The sequence below is a fragment of the Apis laboriosa genome, unplaced genomic scaffold (genome assembly GCF_014066325.1).
Source record: "Apis laboriosa isolate Shangri-la unplaced genomic scaffold, ASM1406632v1 scaffold43_cov150, whole genome shotgun sequence".
Taxonomy (NCBI): domain Eukaryota; kingdom Metazoa; phylum Arthropoda; class Insecta; order Hymenoptera; family Apidae; genus Apis; species Apis laboriosa.
Window position 1 is genome coordinate 926,409 of NW_025223292.1, and position 13,417 is coordinate 939,825.

General features: G+C 38.5%; 1 protein-coding gene across 4 annotated transcripts in view; it reads right to left on the minus strand.

The window, feature by feature from the left end:
* The window catches only part of LOC122716258 (A disintegrin and metalloproteinase with thrombospondin motifs 9-like), a 125,037-nt gene that overhangs the window by 24,032 nt on the left and 87,588 nt on the right, over window positions 1–13,417 (minus strand). The gene's annotated exons all lie outside the window — the stretch shown is intronic.

Genomic DNA, 13,417 nt, shown 5'->3' on the forward strand with positions numbered 1-13,417 from the left:
GTCTTCAGAAATGTTAAAAACTTGTGATATCGAATAAATAGAAAAACTGTCGAGTTTAACGCGCGTTGACATCACCGCCGATTATTTATCTCCATATATACGATTTTCTCGGAATCGAAAATTTTTACGCCGCGTTTAATCGTGCACGACGATTAAAAGGGAAAACGAAGGAAAGCAGAGCACAAAAATATCCTTGTTTTCGTGGCGTGTTTAAGAAGGCTGATTCGATTAATCGAAAACAAAAGCACAACTGTTCGCGGGAATCGAGCGCAGCTGCGGATATATTCGTTTCAAGAATTGCATTTGCAAAACGCGATTACACACGCGTCTAATTGAACGTTGCAGTTGACACTTTTGAAAATCTGTCGTACGTTGTGACTCGTCGAAACGACTTTACCCGATCTTGATCTCCTTTATGCATCCTTCGTGAATAGATATTATCTTCCATCTTGTTAAGCGCGATTCATTTCTCCCCCGACGCCATTTCAACGTCTATACTTCGTTACATTCTCACTTTAATTTTTCGTTATCTTGATATCGAATATTAACGAGTAATACATAGGAATTGAAATCTTCCGCGAAATAGTTACAATTTATGTAATCCCCTTTTGAAAGGAAGGAATATTAGCGAAAATTTTCACTCGCAATTTTTTTAAAATTCGAAAGGCTTAGTTTATCGTTTTATTCGAATAAGATTATATATATATCACGATTACAGATCGAGTTCAATATTTCTCGACTCTTGTTTGAGGTTGCAAATATTGTAAATTTGGAGGGGAAAAAAAAAAAAGAAAAATTTAGACAAAGAAGAGAGAACAGTTTGCTCTTAGACACGCGTCAATGAATCACGGCTGAACGCTTGCTTAATGATTTCGTTAAATCGATTAAGCGTTCACCCGATCGTGTGTATGCACGGCTCATGGTTCCGCGTGTCGAGATTGCGGTATTGATAAACACAAATGTCTACAGCTCGTAACCATGAAATGGAAACCGATCGAACTCATTTCTACTCTATCGTTAAATAAATATCAAATAAATTACCTTTTGCTTTTAAAGGGATTTATTCGAATTAATCGAGAGATATCCATCGCGTTTCAATAAAAAATATATATCCTTTTACTATTTACAACAGTGTGGATGAATAAATTTTAATTCCCCACACGTGAATTTACTACCTTTTAAATTATCCTCTTCAACATTAATTCTGAATAACAATAATACGATTTGTCTAAATTTATTTCCAATTCTAATACCGTTCCAAGAAACTCGATATCGAATATAAAAAAATATCAACGACTCGAGGAAAAAATCTATACAAAACGTGTATCAATGCGCCGTATAACGATACAGAAGAAAAATCCACGAGAAATCCGCGATAAAAATTCCATACCCAATAACCCAATATTGAGAAAAGTAAAAAAAAGAAAAAATCCAAAATGGAACCGATCTTTCACAAATCTTTGACAGAAGCGGCATAATCCGTAACGAACGAGCGACAGAGATGTAATTCGCTAACGACGTAATAACGTGTCCCACACGCGAGCAAACGAAAGAAAAAAAAAAAAAAAAAAAAAAAAAAGAAAGAAAAAAAAAAAAGAAAAGAATCGAGATACGAAGAAGGGAAAAGAAGGGATCCTTCTTTGAAAGAATCCTCAAGCTTGAAGCCGAGGCCGGCGTTTAATCGGCGCAAAAAAAGCATCGGTGCACCCTTGCACACGTTGCGGTAGGTCCGGTGAACGGAATGCACTTTCATGCAATCGTAATGACAGCTTTATTGCTCGGTGTAATTGGCATTATTATGCCTGGCGAGATTGGCACGGTACACATTGTTCCGTGTGCTATACATCGTCCACAGAAATATCTCTCGCTTGTTTCTGACAAGTATTTTTTCCTTTTTTTTTTTTTCTTTTTCCTCCTTTTTGTCGGAGGGAATGATCGCGACAGGGATAATTAGCGTGTCATTAGCACGATAGGTGATCGTGTTTCGTGAGAAGCCCGGAGAGAGTTATTCTCTTTTCTGAGAATATAACTTGATCACATTTATAATTTGATCGGGAATTTTGAACAGGTTTGATTTTATTCTTTCTTTTTTAGAGAGATTGGATCGAGTCTCTGGGATCTTCTGGGATTGGACGAAAATATTATTTAGGTTGTAAAGTTTTGGGGGCCTCGATGAGATTGAGCGAAAAGTTGTAGAGGATAAATAAAATAAAATATACGAATATGATTGAACAAGATTATTCAGATTATGTTTCATTATTATATAGAAATATTAAATTTTGGGAATTGATTCGAGAACTTTTAATAAAGAAATTAAATGGAATAATATTTTCTCTCTATATAAATATTATTATTATGGTATTCGTTATTTTATCGTATTCGATCCGTCGTATTTTGTTTCACTTTAGATGAATCCCGATAAAACGAACGAAAAGCCACCATTCAAGTACATTTCAACTTGGCAGCTTGTTTCTAGTCCCCGTTTCGATGTCGGGAGTCGCGTTTCTGTGATCCGTTAGCGTGTTCCGGCACATCGGGGGCCTTTTAACGGCCATTAGGGCGCGGCTTTTGTCATTCTAATTTCAAACGTGCATTCCTTGCACACGGATGCCAACCATCCCATTTTCGCCGGCTTCTCTGTCCGCGCAAAACGTGCCTCGACAACCGAGACACGGACCCATAATTTCAATTTGACCAAAGAAAAACGAAGGAAAAGTTAAAAAGAACTTAGACGTCGATATCATCGAACATTCCCCCAAAAAACAAAAAAAAAAAAAGATCCAATACAATAAACTTCAAAATGACAAAACACACATTTCGAAATTTTCAAATCCTCCTCTATCTCTATCCCTATCCCTGCCAAAAAAAAAAAAAAAAAGAAAAAAGAAAAATTCCTTTTATCCAGAAAGGTAAATGGAATTGGACGAAAAAACCCGGGCGAGGATTGTGAACGACACCCACGCAAGGGAATCGCAAGAGGAAGGCGCCCATTTCGCGGGGAGATAATAGAAGTGGTGCGTGCAGCCTATTTGTCGTCGTTCCGTGTCCGTTGCCGCGCTCGCGTTCTTCTCTCCCCTGCCACCGATCTCGATCGTGGCGCTCGGCGACTTGGCGTGCAACGCCACCGCCGCCTTTATCCGCGGTTATTGTCACGCCGTGCCTCTCCAACGTTAGTCAGCCGGCCAACATTCGCGGAATAAAACCTGGGGAAATAAATCGCGTATACACCGACGTAATCGCGATCGTCCGCGGTATTCCGGTTCGGGAAGAGGAAGAGGAGTCAGGGAGGATTTAATTGACGTTGGAATCCTCTTTTGCCTTTTTCGGAGGGAAAAATCGGGGATCGATAGATTTCCTTTTCCGTCGTCATCGGGATGAAAATTGGATGAAAATTGGATGAAAATTGGATGAAAATCCGTTGGAGCGAGAAGAGTAAAGTTGTGGTGGTTCGTCGAATCGATTAGCGAGATAGGGATCGTTCTTGAAGGAATTTTCTGGGTTGGCTCGTTAGGAGAGAGTACGAGGTGGCGGTTGAGTGGAGGCGTGACTAGGTTGGTCGGATTTACAAGTTGCGTGTAGGTAGTTTTCTTGGTTTGGTAATGACCAAGCGGGATGATGGAGCTTGGTTGGTGGGTGTTTCACGGGATGATGGAGTTGTCTCTCCTCTGTTGTTCGAGATGAGATGAGAAGAGATTTTATTGAGAGAGTTTGTTTTAAAACAATTTCTTTTAATTTTCAATACTTATCGACGATTCTATGATCTCTAAATTTTTAAGATCCATTATTTCTTTGGGTGAATTGATTTCTCGGAAAGTGAATTGATTTGATCGAAACGAGTTTACGAATCGTCGTTTTCTTCTTATGCTCGCCGATTTAGAGGGCCATCATTCGTCGGCCAAGTGGCTCCGAGGATGAAATCGCTGGAACAACGGTCTAGGGATTTTTCGACGGATGATGTACGATCCGTGACGAAAAGCCTGGCCCTTTTTCTCCTTCCTTTGGGCAAGAAACCACCAGATACCACTCTCACGATCATTCACTCTGACGTTTCACGCTGTGTCTCTGCCCTCCGTTTAATTAATCATTCGTCCCTTTACACGTGTTAACGTGTACCGTGTCGAGGGGCGATCGTTTGAAGAAGCGCACGAAAATTCCCTCGTCGAAACTTCTTCTTTCCGTCATAATTCATTCCGCTTTTTTTTCTCGCTTCCTTCCCGTCCCACCATTCTTCCCTTCGTTTCGCGATCTTTATTGTTCCTTGAATTTGAACTCGTCAATGCTTGCTTGCGATCGATGAAAAAAACGGATATTTATCGAATGGTTTTTAGCATCGAACGAAGAGGACAAGTTTGGGACACTAGTTTCCTTCGAGGTTACGAAAGAGGGAGCACAAAAGTCCCTAGTGTCATCAATATATTCTCAAAATTTCTCGACTAAATTTTTCTTCTCTGAAATATTTAATTTTTATTTTGTTATAATCTGTTTAGAGTACAATTTTTTTTGATATATATATTTTTTAAAAGATAATTATAATAAAAAAAAGTGATAAAATAGATTTACAAATTGATTCTAATTAAAAAATACTTCAAGCTATCCAATTGAAATGGAAGAAATTTTCGAATTTACGATCGATCGATCCTTTTTTCCTTTTTTTTTTTTTTCATTGCGAGCCTCAGTCTCAGAAACGAAACGGATCGAGAGATGGTGGAATTCCAGCATCGAGGATGAGTTGGGAGGTAAGTGGCCGGTTTCATACGGGCGGCGGTGATTTATTCGTAGATTCGAACCAATCGCCATAGGGGTTCCACGGTGTATAAACCTGCCTCCACGTGAAATTTATTAAGCATGCACGCTCGTCCGGCTTCTTACGTTCGACGCCACAATGCAGAACGTATTCGAAACGACTTCTGTCACGACCGATTCCAACGAGCCGCGTGAAATTATTCAACCTATCGCAGCCGCCTGTCCCTAGGATATTTCACGTTCGTTCTCGTGGATAGAGAGCGAATGTGACGTGTGGAATTTCGTGTTTCGATTTCTGGAATTATTACCATTCCAAGAATCGATTCGTGGAATCTTTTGATAGTTTAGCAATTTGCGCGATTTTTTTTTTGGTGATTCGCAATTTGACAAAGTTTTCGAATTTAAATTTATCTTCTTCGAAAACTTTGCAATTTTTCTTTTTTTTTACGCACAATTTTTACTTCACTCGAAGCTTCTAGAATTTATAAAATTTAAAACATTTTTCCGTGAAACATTTTTAGTAAATATATATATATATATATAAATATAAAATAGAGGAATATGATTTTTAGAAATAAAAATCCATTAATTAATGAATTAATCATTTCTACGAGAAACATGAAAATAAGATAAAATAAAATCACGTTCTTAAAGAAAGGAAAAGAAAAAAAAAAAGAGATCCCATTTACGATAATCGGTGTCTCGATCGTGTCCGAAAATTGACTCGTTACGCAAATTCGAAAAAATTTAATCAAACAAAAATTAACCGGCATTAAATTAACTCGTTAACTCTGCAATTTTCGTGTCAATAATATCATCTCGATTAATAATATCCGTCCCACCATCTGTAAAAAAAAAAAAAATAATACTAACGAGGGAACCGCAAACTTTCTAATTAAACTCCGCCCCCCCATAACGTTATGTATATACACATATATTTACCATACACATGCTGAATTTTTCTCGGAAACTTGCGGCCGATTAAACCGAAGAACGTTCGATTTCGAAGCGAGCGATCAAATTGGCCACGTGGGCCCCGAAACCGCAACGCTTTACGCTTATTTTCATATTTTCCCGCGCTCGTACAGCGGCCTCTCCCCGCATTACAGCGAGGGGAGGGGGAGGGGGTTTACCAGAAATGAAATTACGGATGATACGAACTTTCACCCGAAATTACAGCGTGCAACGTAACTTTCCAGCAATTATCGGGCATTCGGCGGGTACACGTAAGTATCCGTGTATAATTTGTATGATCGAAAGTTGCATGATTTTCGGTCTCTCGGTGGTTGAAATAAAGATAAAGAAGAAAGAAAAGAAAAGAAAAAAAAAAAGAAGGTAAAAGGAAAGAGAAGGAGGGGGAGAGAAACACTATGGAGAACGGGAGATTCGTAATGTTTCGCGATGTTATTAAGTCATTCGTGTATCACGAACGTGGATAGAGAAACGTGGTGAGAGAAAACATGGATGGATCGTCGATTAATAACACGGAAGCGGCCACTCTAATAATATCCTTCGTTCAAAATATTTTCCCGCCGTTAATTACGACGATCGACGAATGGAATCGGAGCGAATCGTTCGATTAGCGCCGGTTCGAATGCGGTTAAAATGGAGGAAACTGGTGGTAATTATCCATCATAGCGATAAAGTATAAAGTTTCTGAGATTCTCAATTGAGTCATCTCGTTGGAATGTTTGAAAGTCTCCTTTCTTTCTTATTCTTCTTCTTTTTTTTCTTTTTCTCCTCTTTTAACGTCAATGGAATGGCGTTGCTTCTAATTGTTGTTACGCAATTTCTAGGTAGTCACATTAAAAGAAAGAAAGTTTCAACAAATCAGAGAATGTTTCTTAAGTTAAACGATGTTTGCTTTGAGTTGTATATAAATTCTGAAAAAAAAAAAAAACAATTATTTTTTTTTTAAGAAAAATTTCCCTAAAGGAAAAGGAAAGAAAGAAACTCTCTATCTTCTTCTTTCTCTTTTCCGACGCTTTCGAATTCCGTTGAACCAATGCGTTAAAAACTTTTATTATTCTGAAACTCGTCGAGTCATCGTTTCGAGCACAAATAAACCGGACAATGTATCAAGAAAGGGTGATCGAAGAAGGGCGCGCACACGTAGCGTCTGTCATTTCGTTGCTAACCTGTAATAACACGACTTCTTGCTCCCGCGATCCTCGTATCGTATCGCGATCCATGGGATCAAGATCGAGAACAAGAGGAGGAGGAGAGAGAGGGGGAAGAGAAAGAATGGGCCCTACGGTGGAAGAGGAGAGGGGAAGGGGGCCCGAAGGGCGCGGCGTGTACGGTTCGATCTTGATCATCGTGCCCGTTATTCCGGAACGATCGCGGCGAGTCAATGACTTTTGCATATCACCAGATCGATCTCTTTGCGTATCTCGATCGTTGCTTCTTCTTCCAGCCCTATCCACGTGGTTGGCGCCCAGCCGTCTACAGAATCGTTTCGCTAAATTTGGTAGCCCTGCACCAGAGGAAGGTATCTAATCTCTCGAAGGTGTTCCATTCGATTTCGATTTGTTATTATATATACAATTTTCTCTTAATAGTTTTTAGTATTATCGCGATATATAATCATTTTCCTCGTTTTACTTTAGAAATTTTAGGCATGGCAATTTTTTTAATATTGTTATTAATTAATATCACGTTATCACGAATAATTTTCTAAAAAAAAAAATAAAATCATTATCTTGTCAATATATATATATATATATATATATATCAATCCTTGATAATTAAATTAAATTAATTAGCAAGCAGGTTCATATACGCGTTAAAATAAAGAAAAACGAAAAGAAAGGATAATGTTTCAAGACAGTTACATAACCTATCTTGCGGTATCGCGTATCATCTAAGATAGGTTAGGTCATTGGCTTGGTCGTGCAAGGAGAATAAGAGTTAGTTTAAACGCGATTGTTAGTAATTATCGATCACCGTAGCAGCCCCTTCGAGTTTTTCTTTTTTTTTTTTTCGATCATCGTTAACCCCTCGTTTCGAGACGAGTTCGATCATTTTTTTTTGCTGAGGGAGGATCGACTGTTTCGAAAGGCCACCCTTGAGAGGGCATGCACGCCCCCTCCGCGCAAAGAAATCTGTACATCTGTACCACGCCTTCCATTTAACCGGGGCGCTTTTTGCCCAAGGTGCTTTTTACAACTCCGATTCCCATTCTGTACGCGCTTTCTTTTCTTTCTTTGCATCTTGATTTCGCCTTGTTTCTCCCCGTTCCTCGTTGTTCCATTGCATGTCGATACGGTTTTGTCGGATAGTTCGGCCGGTAAAATGGTTTTGTTTGCTCTTGTTCCTCCTTGTTAAGTGATTCAGCCGAGGATTTTATCTTTTTTTTATAGAAGTTTGAAGCGAATTTTATTGGTGTATTCTTTGGTCGAAGTTTTTTATACGTTTTTGTGGTTTTGTTCCTCGAATTTTTGCCAGTAATTTGTCAGAGATGTTATTTTATTTAATTTTATCAGACGGTTGGTATCTGCATCGTTGAATAAAATATTTTATTCTTGCTCGTCGAAGAAATTAAATTAACATTATCGTGATTAAATTCTTTTCAGAAAAAAATTGCCTGAAAAACTCTTTTCGATTATTCTCAAATGTTTGTAAAATAAAATAAAAAAGAGAAAAAAAAAAAAGAAGAAGAAAAATTTCTCAATAAAAGAAATCATCATTAAGAGTTTTCCGTTCGAAGAACTTCGATCATTGCACACGAAAGGAGTCCTAATCACGCGAGCAACGATGCATTCCTTCTCGAAACGAGCCCTCCTCTGTCATCGTTCCCCCCGCCTTTTTCTTTCCTAAGTTAACCAGGCGATTTCAGTTTCTTGCTCGGAGGTGCAGAAGGGCTGGTTTCTCGTTCGAAATTCGCGCGTGATTACAGGTTCATCGGCTTAACAGGTTTGCCGTGCCCCAGGCCCGATTCCAGCCGGTCCCAAAGCAAGGAACGAAAGCCATCGACCAGAGAGTGAGTGTATCGAGCTCATGACCGGCTCGTGGATCCACGATCGATCGCGATCTACCGCCCACGTGCTTCTACCGAGCGTAGTATGCCTCCTCGAGTACGTATATCCTTGCTTTCATTCGTGCTTTTATTCACGAAGAGGATTTTATTCCAATATTATTTTGAGAAGAATTTGGAGGGGGAAATCCTTGGAAAATTTTTTTTTTTTTGCATTACGATAATATTTGAGTTTTAATAATAATATAGAGAATAATTATCATAGATCGTTTAATTTTAATTATTATTTCTAAAGAAATTTGGAAATATTTTTAATTTTAATTTTAAGTGTAATTTTATACAAATTGATTGTATTGTGCACGATACAATAGTAAAAAAACGAATGTTAAAATTCTTGTCTTAGAATTTTATTGGAGATTTGTTAATAGGAATGTTTGAATTGAAAATTACTTGGAGAAAGGGAAAGCCAGATAAATCATTGACCCGAACGTCGCACGTACACTATTCTTGGTATAAATGGTGGAACACTTGGAGGTAAACGATCTATCTATTTAAAGTGATCGATGTTCACTTCCGGGTTACAAGCTTCCTAATGTTAATATTTGAAAGATCTATCGCAATAATATTTTCCATCTTTCACTCTAACTATCGGTTAACGATGGAAACTCGTCATAAATAATGATCATATATATATATATATATACTTACTTGTTATTATAATTCTGTGAATATTTATGCAAATTCGAGTACAAACAAAAGAAAAATGAAATCTAAATAGAAATTCGCATATCAAATGAATGAATCATACAGTATTTTATATCCTATCTTCTCTATAAATTTATAAACAGTTTTATTTATTACAAATAATAAATACTAATTATTAAAATTCAAATTCAACTCTATCTTAAAAACGTGATTGTTTCTACCTTTATACAACTCCTCTATATTTTTGCAATTTTTGTCGAAATAAAAATTCCCATGTAAATTCAAATGTATTTTAAACACAATACAACTCGATTAGCCGTATTTCTATCTCAAAAGGTAGTTATTTTTATACAACTATAGCCCACTAATTTACGACAGGTAAACAATAGCCAATCGATTATTGTTAATTTATTATGTTGCTCGGATACCGTACAGATTTTATCCTAATTATACAAGATTATAATTGACGCTTAGCCGGATAATAAAATATCCCATTACAACCGGAGTACAATCAACATTTACGACGTCACAGGAAGTATGAATATACGCGTGTGCATTTACACATCAACCCAAAACCATAAATCAATTATTACGTCATTCGCCTGTTTCCGAGCACACACCTACATCTACTATTAAAATCTCATTCACACCGCCATACTTGCTACCCACTTGATTGCCTACCACTTTCAACATACCTATTCTCTAGCCTCGCTCAATTACTTTACACCTTCTACACGACTGTGACACGTAAAGTGACCTACATAGTTACTAGATAATTACTAGATAATAATCGCTACATTATTTTATCCCCATTTTCTATTAATTTGTTCAATATATTGATCTAACGTAGTTATGTGATTTACATAGTTATTAGATAATTATCGCTAGATTACTTTATTCCCATTTTCTATCAACTTGTTCAACATATCGATCTAACGTAATTATAAAAAGTATCGTTATCGAAATATTTAACTAAAAGTTTCTTTTTTGCTACGAATCATATTAACAGTTTCAAACAGATAGATATCATAATGACAGTAGAAAAATATAAATTCCTCTTTCCTTCAAGAAGCTCTCGCGTATACGTTTAAGTTAATTAATAACAAACTCTATTTTAAAACTTGTTAAAATAAAAGAGAAAGATTCAGCGTTCAAAGTTTATCACGACTATCGTATCGCGAGTACGAGGCGACGATCCAATTGAAAAAAGTAGCCACGATAGGGCTACTAAAACGAGCACAACGACCGATCGATCTAATCTCTCGTCCATCCATCCATCCATCCATCCATTATATCTCCATCCGTTCAAAAATTCACACGCACACACGCGCGCAAAGCGGGCAAAGACGAGGAGGCGGGCGCGTGCAAGAAGGCAAATTTGGTGAACGGTGGACGCGACTCGACTCGAGCACGTCGCCAAGCTGTCTCGAATGGAACGTCAGAATTCGCCCGGAGGTAATATCCCGTAAATGGCCGAACCTGTTTCGTTACAGGTGGTCGTCGCCACCGCTTCTCTCTTAAACGCCTTTTCCTCTCTTGGCTTCGAGCTGGATCCGCGCCACGGTTACGCCCTTCGCCTTTGAAACGAGATTAGGTCACGATCGAGACTCGAGACTGTGCGTAACAACGACGGCCCGTGACTTTCCACGATGGATATTGCCCCCCTTTCGCCTGCTTTTAATATCGACTTTATCGCGTTATGCGCCGTTTAACGTTCGATTCAAACGCCTCCGCTTCTTACTCTTTGCTTTTCAACTCTTGCTTTTTTTCTTTTTCTCAAGGGGGAGAGAGAGAGACAGAGAGAGAGAGAGGGGTTTGATAAATTTGTAAAGCGGATTACCTCTCTTGTCGTGGTCTTGAGAGGTTTTGCGAGAAAGGGGCCGAGTTCGTTCCAGCGAGTCTGCGAGAAGGAGAATATTTTAAAAATACTTTAAAGATAAATTAATTTTCTCAATCGAATGTATTAACGTTAAGATTACATCAAAAAATTTTATATCAAATCTTTCTTTTTCTTGTCAAAAAATTACACACCATAAAAACCGTACTTCCAAACCCGATATTAAATCAGCAAAAAAATTACTCCCTCTTTCTCTCTCCCTCCTCTGCCGTATATTTCGTCCATACACGCGATTCCCCTCCCCTTCTATTCTCTTATTGCCCCTGTTACAAAGGGCCGACGATATCTCTTCGATAAACACACAAACGATCCAAGATCTTATGGTAATACTACCGATGGAACGCGGCTTCGCGCCATAAATTTCACCGGCGGTCGAACACGGGTCCGTTTATTTTTCCTGAAAAATGACGAAAGCCCGGAGGAAGGCATGCTCCAGGAGGCCGAGCCACGGTCTTCGACCGCGGGAGGGTTAACGTTCTTTAAATTCGTGCACACGCGGTTGGCCCTCGAGCGCCAGAAGAAAAAGGGCAGCAACCGGTGGGTGAGATCGACGACCAACCAGGAGGGGAGGGAGGAAAGAAAAGAAATAATACGAGCAACCGTCAATTAAGCACGCTGTTGATTCCATAAGAAGATGAAAAGAGTGCGCGTGTCAAAAAGAAATCTTTTGATTTTAGAGTAAGAGATTTTTGAGCATTTCTTTCGTTTCATTTTATTTCTTTCAACGTGTTTTTTTTAATTTTTTTTGATTTTATCGATCGCGTATGAATTCATTTTTCAATTCATTGTGGTATCATCGTGGTGATCACGAAGTGAATGATAGAGCGTTGTTGTATTTTTTGAGTATTTTTGAGCAATTTATCAATAGATTTAAGTTTTTTAACGGATCATAACATGTCGATTAGTCAGATCGTTAAATGTTTTCTAAGTTTTCTTTTTTTTTTTTTGTAGAGTGAAGATGTTACTTGTAAATTATTAACCGGTTAGAAATCAATCATTTGGAGAGCTATTATTTCTTTGAAATGTAGTCGTAAATCAATCACTAAGACTAAGAATGCAATTTGTAAACTTAATTGTATTACCGTTGTTGAAAGTTTCTACAGATCGGTGCATAAAAGCTGTTGGCCAAAATTAATTACTCTTGGTACTTGGAATTTAACGTATACACTTTTCTACGCGCTTTTATTAATGAGCGAAGGTATTGTCCATAAATCATTGTAGCATTGCATCAATCATACACGAGATAAAAGCAACGAAATTGTAAATATCACGTGCACGTGTCTGCTCCAACGTATAATCGTTATTAATGCAATTCCATCGAATGAATTAAACGACCACAAGTCTTCTTTATACGCACACCCTTCTTAAATTTAATTCAATTACCTCCTCTCTTCGAATTCATATCACTTTGCAATAAAGACAATTCCACCAATTTTCCTAAATTATTTACTCGAAACGTTGTTCAACAATTCAAATCCCAAAATGAGGAAAAGTAATCCAAAAAAGAAATTTTTTTTAATGAACAATAACAATAATATCCTCCGATCTCGTGAAACTAGTACGCGAGATGATCGGTGTACGGCTGACGAAATAATTAATCCGCGCCTCCGTGGACAATGAAACGGCTCGACAACGGAATGTTAATCGAGCTGTCGAAAAAAACCGGTCGTGGCCCGAAAAGGGAGGAAAGAGAGAAAGGGGAGGGGGAGGAGTTGTCCCTCTCCCACCCCTGGCCGCCTGCTGCCCATTTATTTATTCGCTTACGCTCGAATGAACTTTCGCCGCGCGACACACACGTGACACGCCGTGTTTTTAAAACGGGGAAGGGAGCAGGAATGGTCATGAATAAAACGATAGGTATCCAAGTCACCTGGACGTCCCTACGTAAAAGTGTTACATACACACGAGTGCTGCGCCTTGCACACGTGTGCATCGTTGTCCCTCCTAATGCGAGTCCCTCCACAAGCCCCATGCATTATTAATACGTTTTCGGCGCGGGACCAAGTATATTCCCTTCAACCGATGTACACTCGATGTACCCGATCGAGGGACGAGGCGATGGTGGTCTTCTCGACCCACTCTCATCTCCGAGACGA